Here is an 8,397-nt window from a genome sequence, read left to right as displayed (position 1 = left end):
GACTGGACCGAGTCGTACCGCAAACCGACTGGACCAACTCGTACCGCGGACCGACTCGGACCGCGGACCGACTCGGACCGTGGACCGACCCATACCACTCACCAGCAGACGAGGCCAACAGGTTGCTTTGCAGTGCGCGTCCACCAGAGGCTGCAGCTCAGTCATGGCAGAAACAAACACTCTCAGCTGCACTTCACAGCTCGTCATTACTGTTTTCAATCAGACGTGTCCTGCTGGGAACATTTAGCCAGAATCCGCTCGTCTTGGCCTTTGTCAGAGTTGAGCCACGTCAGTAGAGCTCCCTGGTGTGTGCAGGTCCACCTCAGTCACATCTGCTGTCAGGAGGCATCGCAGTGAGCATCTCTGACCGTTACTGTGCAGCAGTCTGAGCTCCTCGCCAGGCTTTTCTCTGGCAGCGGGCAGGAGGTTGTCTTTTTTTTTTGCATAGAGGAATTTTTGGCTCCTCTCAGAGGTTTTAGCCAGCAGCAGAGGAAAACCCAAACCCAACAGCAAGATGAAGAATTGAGAATTGGACCAAAGAATTTAACCAGTTGTGGTAATTAGTGTAATTTTCTAAACATCATAGACATTTTTGTTCATCAGATGGTCAGAAGTAACAGGAAAATACATGGATTTCTGTCCGAGTAACACTCACTGCTTGTACTGGACATGAGCAGTCGACCCGTCCTGGCTGCTGGTTATCAGCTGAACCATGAACCTGTCCAGTTTTGCTTCTCGGGGCTGCAAAACACGAGCCGTCATAATTTACTTGTGGGATAAACTAAAGCACTAACTGATTATTTTTTAAAGGACATGACTGAATGAAGCATCCCATAATAACTGCCGGTGCACTTTCCATTCAGTAACAACACAATTAAACAGGGATCCTGGTTCATAGTTTTCAAGCCATATGACCAAATAAAGTAACATCTCGTACTCTGAGTAAATGTGGTAATGGCTAAATGAAATCTCTGCACTTTTCATGCTTCAAAAGGGATGAACTCTTGAATTTGAAAGTGTGAATTCTCAGGACCAGCGTTCCATCACAGTGAGGCTGTACGGTTGGTGTTTCCCCTGATGCTGTTAGATGCTGGTCAGACCCAGAGCTGTACAAAAGAGCTGCATATTTTTGCCAGTTTGGTTTTCCAAAGCTAGTGAGAAGATGTGTACAGTAATGCTAGACTTTAGATAGATACCTTCTGTTTTCGTTTTGCTTTTATCACGATGTAACTTATGCAGCTGATTGCTAATAAAGGGAGTCATCAGTCCTTGTTTTGTAGCACAGATACTTCTTGATACTGCTGTGGTGGATTAAATACAAAAGGCAATGTTTCTTCTGTCTGCTGATGATCTGCCTTAGTGTTCTCTGGTACTCTCCAACTGGCTACTCACTGTAAACTGAAATATGTACAGATTGTATTTTTCTCTTGTTGTTCTTTTGGCTGTGGTCTCTGAAAATGACATGCTAATATCTTGAATCCTTGTATATGTGTAATTTGGATTACAAATTAAAATGTTTTTGCATGTTTTTATCTTTTTCTTATGGGAAAACAGTATTTTTTGGATCTTTTGCAAATAAGGTAAACAGAAGCAACACAAGCACTCGACTCTGCTTCAGATGTGGTTAAAGCCCACAAGGGCGGCTGAAAGGTCGACCAGATCGATGACATTTTACAGCAAAAATTAATTTGTTTCACTCGTGTAAATAAGCAAACAGATGCATGTTTCCTCATCCAGTAACATCATCTCTTTGAAGTGGTGTTTGTGCCCACCTAGTTTGGTTTTCATTACTTCTGAAGGTACTAAATGCCCGTCTGTGTTCATCAGCTGCTCTCTCACGGCCTTTTGTTTGCTTTGCTGCTCAGCGTTGAGGATCTTTATCACAGGTGTATGACGACAACAGCTGCCTGCTGTGGCCCAGACACTGCTGAGAGGACTGAGCTCCAACTACAACAATACATTTGCAGTCCAGGGAAAGAAAACAATAACCTGGAGGACCGAGGTGTGTCGTAGAGCGACAGGGACCTGCAGAGTTGTTGTTTTTCCTCTGAAGGTTCATCACTTTGCAACTGTCTGATCTTTTGTTCGTGTAGAAGTATTGATCAGAGCACCCTAAAAAACTGAAATGAAATGAAAGCAAGCTAGTTGCAGTAAAACTAGTGTTGAAGGCATAATTTAGCTCAGCGCGTCCTTAAATGTTGTGGATTTGCAGAGGATGAATGAAATAAAAGAGCCTAATCAAACCAGCAGCAGGCACTGGATTCACATCCTCCACTTGTAAGAATCTCAGAATGCTGCTTTTTGTGCGTCAGGAGTTGTTTTCTATGACTTGACCAAGCTTTTCCAGAACCGCAGACCACATTACCAGGCACTGTGTTCACTGTCGCACTAACAGAGAGGAGACTGATGTGAGTGTTACATCAGCAGAGTTTCACTGACTGACTGTAGAAGAACAGATCAAGATGCAAAAGTCAAATCTGTGACCAGACTCAGGTCCCTCAAACTGACCAGGACAGACACACAGTGGTGAAGAATGAGGGTCTGGTCTACTGATGGCTGTTGCATTCAACAGAACCTTAAAAACGTCTGCACATATGGCAGCAGGAGAGCTGAGTGGCATCCTACCTGGGTGGGACAGCCCAGACTGAGACGGGGGCCGGCCAGATGACTGGATTTGAGACACATCAACAGTGATCAGTCTTCCTGAGCACCTGTGTGCACAGAATGTGCTCTGCCAAAGCCGACTGGAGCTGCTTGGCTGCCAATCTCCCTCAGTCGAGCTGTGAACCGACCCCAGCTGGACCGACTCAGGGTCAGACAGAGCTCAGATCGGACCTGAGGCACAAGTGCTAGGTCAGGGTGAAAGAGCTTCACCTAAGCATTCAGCAAGATCCTGCAACACTTAAAGTAAACCTGGAGTCCAGTTATCTTTCTGACAGAGGCTATAGCTGACAGATGCAGTGTTGGGAAGAAGAAACCCCGACTCTTAGTGTTGCTGACAGGCAACAAAAGCTGTGGAGGGCCTGCAGGTGCACTTCTGCAAACTAACCCTAACCCTTCTGCCTCTGCTGCCATCTTCCACAGCCTCAGCACCAGCACAGCTCTGACAGAGCAGGAGAGAACGAGAGCGAACAGACGCTAGCCGTGCTTCAAATAACTGTCAAGTGAAATCACGGAGAACTTCTGATATGTTGCAGATGTTTTCAAAGGGAAAATGACGCTTGTTTCAAATTCCTGCTTTCAGCAAATACGTTGAGCTGCGTCGTGTCATCAGAGGGGGCGCTGCAGGCTTCATAGCACATGGCTGGAGTAGAAAGAGTAGAAGAAGAGGAACCAGCAGAGCCACTGAAAAACCACAAAGAAGAAACAAACAAAACTTTGTCCGTCCATGAGATGAAACATGAAAGGTCCTCAGGAATTTAATCGGGAAAGCAGGCAAGACAAGGAAAGAAACCGGAGGTCAGTCAGTGGTGAGTCACATGATCCCACAACTAACTTATTCAGGAAAGGTGTCTCCGTTTGGCGCCTTGACGGTGCAAAACCATGTCAGGAGTTCCTCCAGTGGGCTTGGATGGTGCAAATGTATGTCTGTGTTACATTTCCCTCAAACTGTTCACCTTTCTCAGCTTATTCTTCCTGCAGCGTCTGTAGCTTTGGCTGCTGTGCAGCGATGTTTAAGGAATCCTCCTCGTGGTTAAATGATGAAAATGTAAATGCTGAGCGTACAGTGTGCAACAGACAGGACCTGAGGGCAGTCGTGCCTCCATCTCCACTCGCTTACTGATTTAAATCTTTGTGACTGGTCACGCTGCTTTCGTGGAGGTTTCCTCCAATAATTCAGCTAAATTACTTTTTTGTAGCCTCATCACGACTGCATCTTGAACAGCAATTAAAAACAAGAACAAATGAGGCTGCTGAAGAACAGACTTCATGCCTAAAATGCACCCAGCGGACACTTGATCCAAGATGGAAGCTGAGCGGATGTAAACCCCCGAAGGATCTGAGGGAACAATCGTGCTTTCAGTCTGCATGGTAATGTGAGAGTCCTCTACGAGACAAACACTCCACATCTTGGCATATCTGCTCAACTGGTCAGATGATTAGTGAAAGCAGGAGACCCACCAACAGTCATCAAACTCTGATCAGTGTTTCTAAATTCTAATTGGTGAGTGAGAGAAAAGAAAAGCTCCAGCTTCCTCCATCTGAGCTACACGGGACAGGAATGAGTGATAAGAGGCACCGAAACCTTTCATGTGAAATCCCCCAAATTGCTCCACTGTTTGTTGAAGGTTGTGTTCATGATCGTGGTAAAAACCTAAAAGACAAAGTGCTTTTCGAGCCTTTAAGTATTTTGACAGCCGTCCATCGTGTATTTTGGTGAATCATCACGTAAATCAGTGGAACTTAAAGGCCTGGAGATGATTAAAGACCAATATTTTTAGAAAACCAAGCCTGAAATGTTGGGTTTGCTGCTCTCTGTGAGGGGCGACTCATCTCGCTGTCCTTTGAGTTTGAAGTCGGGCCTTGGGCTCTTTCATGGCCCACATCCTCTGAGTTTAGACACCATCTACACATGAACGCTACCGTGTGTGACAGACAAGCCCCCGTCCGGGCTTTAGACTGTCAGTCACCCGGTGCATGCTGGGATTGGTAGCAGTTCACCTCAACAGAATAAGTGGTTTGGAAGATGGACACGTTTACCTGCCAGCTGGCCAGCTCTAGTCATGCACTGGTTTTGTTTCAGGAGTTTCACTGCAGATTAGGAATGACCACAGGTCCTGTGAGAACACTGGACAACACTGACAGAACCTGAAGCGCTGGTGCTGGCGCTGTGTGCCACAGCCGGGTCGTCAGCAGCGTCTTGGTTGTCAGCGGAAGCTTCAGAGGTGGAGTTTGCTCTGCTGGAGAAAGACTGTGGATGTTTGCGGGAGCACTGAGCGGATCAGGGGGACGTAGCGTGGACGATGAGACGCTGTGTGGCTCTGCAGCGCCACATGTTTGTGTTTCCTCTGTGGGCTGCACACTGCTACCATCCCAGCAAAGCTCACAGGAACATCCTGAAGTATCAGACTGAAATCTGTGCACAGCGACACCTGAACCCTACAATGCATTGTGTGACCAGTGCAGCAGCAATCGAGCTCTGGTTTTTAGCCACAACGACCCATTTGTCCCTCTCCACCTGCCCTGCTCACCAGCACTGGGTCCGTGCAACTTCTTCCTCCTGCATTTTGACACAGTTCAGGAGATTCTCACAGCAGACGGTGCCTCCGACATTTTTACATAGCAAGACATCTGGGGAGTGTTTCAAGCACCCTCATGCTTAGCAGGTAGTAGTAGTGCCAGATCTACTGTCCCTGTGAGGAGATGTTTAATAAATCTGATATCAGCTGGAGTGGTTACAAACTGCATGCTACACCTTTAAAGGTACAGTCGGGTGTAAACTTCTCGTAGTTTAATGGTAGCAGCTGGACCTGCTTGAGCTCCTTGAAGACGTTCCACCTTCATCCAAGAGGCTTCATCATCTCTGACTGACTAGTTGGGAGTTCCACATACTGATATCCTGAAGGAGACATTAACACCTGAGTTTGGGTTTCAAGGATATCCGTATGTGGAGCAACAAACCCCCAGTTGAAACCCAAACTCAGGTGTTAGTGTCTCCTTCAGGATATCAGTATGTGGAACTCCCAACCAGTCAGTCAGAGCTGATGAAGCCTCTTGGATGAAGGTGGAACGTCTTCAAGGAACTCAAGCAGGTCCAGCTGCTACCATTCATCTACCAGAAGAACCATGAGCTGGAGGACTGAGGATCTTCACAGACACGTAGGTACCAAGGTACTAAACAACACAACCATGTCACTCTGTCACTGTTAATTACTGGCTGGAGCTCTGTGGAGGACTTGTTCTTTAGGCATTCACTATCTTTGCATTTTGAGAAAGCACACAGACAATAATCTGATTTTCTTTTTCTGATCAAGATGATGACACAGTATCTGTGCTGTCTGAAGTCCTGCCAGTCAGCCAGTCTGCCACGAATACTCAACAGTTTATTTCTGTTCTGTGGCCCGAGCAAGTTCAGGAGAAAACCGGGGCTTTGATCTATTTTTTATTCTGAATGTTTGTACGCAGCACGACAGTCGATGTGGATAAAAACATTAGAAAAATAATTTAGTGTTGAGTCTGGGTCTTGAATAGAACATGTTAATCTGATGTTGGATTGATGTCGTGCATACAGCTGGGCTTTCTTCTCCTTCCTGTTTGCTATTTCTGACACTGGACAGTGGTAGCTGATATCCAGCCAGAGGAACTGTGAGGACTTGTTTGTTAGATCAGTTGATATCAATTTAGCATTTGTTGAATTCAGGTGAAAGGATTTATCCCCTGTAGATGAGCACTGAGGAGAAGTCGGTATCTATTAGAAATGGCCATGTCTGAATGTACCAATGACACTTGTAATGATGTGGAGAAGGAGATCTGGTCTTCTGTCATTAGGGACGTAATAACTGCTTTCCCACTTCATTATCTCTGGAGTGAGAGAGCTGCAAACTTGTCATTTTATGCCCAGATCTACTGGCATAATTGAGTTTTATATCGTAGTTTTACATTCCTATGTGAAGACATTGGGCTGTAGGGGATACTCCATCTGTTCTGCTGCTGACGCAGGCAGCACATTGTCCAGCGCACATGCAGTAGTCCTCGTGTGAAACTGCAGTTTTTTGGACTCGGTTGTACCTTGTCTTACTGTAGATGCTGTCTGGACCTGTAGCTGCTGTAGGATGATGCTATGCTTCTTGCTCCACACACACACACACACACACACACACACACACACACACACACTTCTTCTCACTGTGTAATTCTGTTAATTATAATTCTAGCACACCTCCTATTGCGATCCTGCTGAGAGGCTGCTGCCATCAGGGAGCGCTGTGCCACTAGGGGGCGTTGGTCTGTAACAGTGTGTGGGTGGGTGGTGGTATCCCCCACATACATGCCTGGACCCACATGTCCCAGCAGATCACTGGCCTTAGCTGTCAGTGGCTTTAATGCTGTGGCTGATCAGACGAGGGCTAAATCCCGTTTGTTTGCTTCAGTTTCAGGTTCTCCTGATGTTCACCAGGCTCACCGTCAGGCCTGCTCCCAAAACCCCACACTCTTATTTCTGCTTCATCTGCTCTTCTGACAAGCTAATACATTTTGCACTAAGTTTACTTGAGTCCAGATTGAGTTTGTTGTTAATTTATACACTCGGCAAGTTTCAAATATGGATGGTGCAGTCTATTATCAACTTCATATTACAACACTCTTTCCTGGTGCTGCTGAGTCTCCAGCAGCTGGAGGTTCAAGTTCAGGAGCGACTGTGGTCCTCCTAAATGTCCACCCACCGCCCACCTCAACCATCTGGACAAGTAAACCGTGGTTTCTTTGAACCAGCTCCCCTGCAGTAGACCACATTAAAGGTCTCAGATGGTAAAAATCCATTTTTATTTAGTTTGGGGGTTTTAACAAACTTGGAGATGTGAAGTGAAAGCTGTTCAGGTTAACATAGGAATACGTTTACTCGGCCACACCTTGAACCCTCCACGTCTAAATGGCCTCATAGCTTAAAAAGCCAGTAAGGATTGTGCTCAACATTCAAATGAGGAACCAACAGTCGTCTCTAGTGCTGCTCCCTGCTGCCTGCAGGGTGAGCCGTTCAGAGCGAGCAGCTGGTCCACAGCCTGCCAGGTTCATCTGCTCTCCAGAGCGTTTCTCCCAACTCTGAAACATCTCAGCCGTAAGCAAGCAGCCCAAATGTTCTGCTGGTGGCTGCAGGTGAAGTGGTTCTATAATCACAAACCCACCAGCTGGGCTGTGAATGCAGCAGTATTTCCACTGAAACTGATCGCTCAGAGAGAAACTTCGAAGTCGTAGAAAATCCTGGTCTCACGCACACATTCATGTCTGTGTTGGTGGCGGATCTGCTCCACGCTGTCCATCACAGACACAGAGAGAGTCTTCTTCCTGAAGCATCAGCTTGTTCGTGGCATGGTTTGATAAGTCAAAAACAAAAGCAAGAGGACCTCTTTAAGAATCAAAGACGTTCTAGTGGGTCTGAAAAAAGCTTTCTTTTGTCAAAGCCTTTCCTCGATCCCCTCCTCAGAGAGTTTCAGCTCATTATGTGATGTCCTTGCAATGCGCAGATTCATGTGTATGTATGGATGTATGCATACTCATGACCATTCCCATGTCACTTCCTGCACCTACAATAGTGTGTGAAGGTGCTGCAGGACAGATAGTGTCCAAATAAACCTCTCAGCTGTGAGTGCTTTCTGCCAAACCACCAGAATGACCTCCTCAGGGGAAGAACGTACAAGCAGCTCCTATCTTAATCCCTCTGCTTTCACTCTGCTGTTGTCT

This window comes from Stegastes partitus, unplaced genomic scaffold (genome assembly GCF_000690725.1).
Source record: "Stegastes partitus isolate 25-593 unplaced genomic scaffold, Stegastes_partitus-1.0.2 Scaffold153, whole genome shotgun sequence".
In the NCBI taxonomy this organism is placed as follows: Eukaryota; Metazoa; Chordata; class Actinopteri; family Pomacentridae; genus Stegastes; species Stegastes partitus.
Note: the sequence above shows the minus strand (reverse complement) of the source record.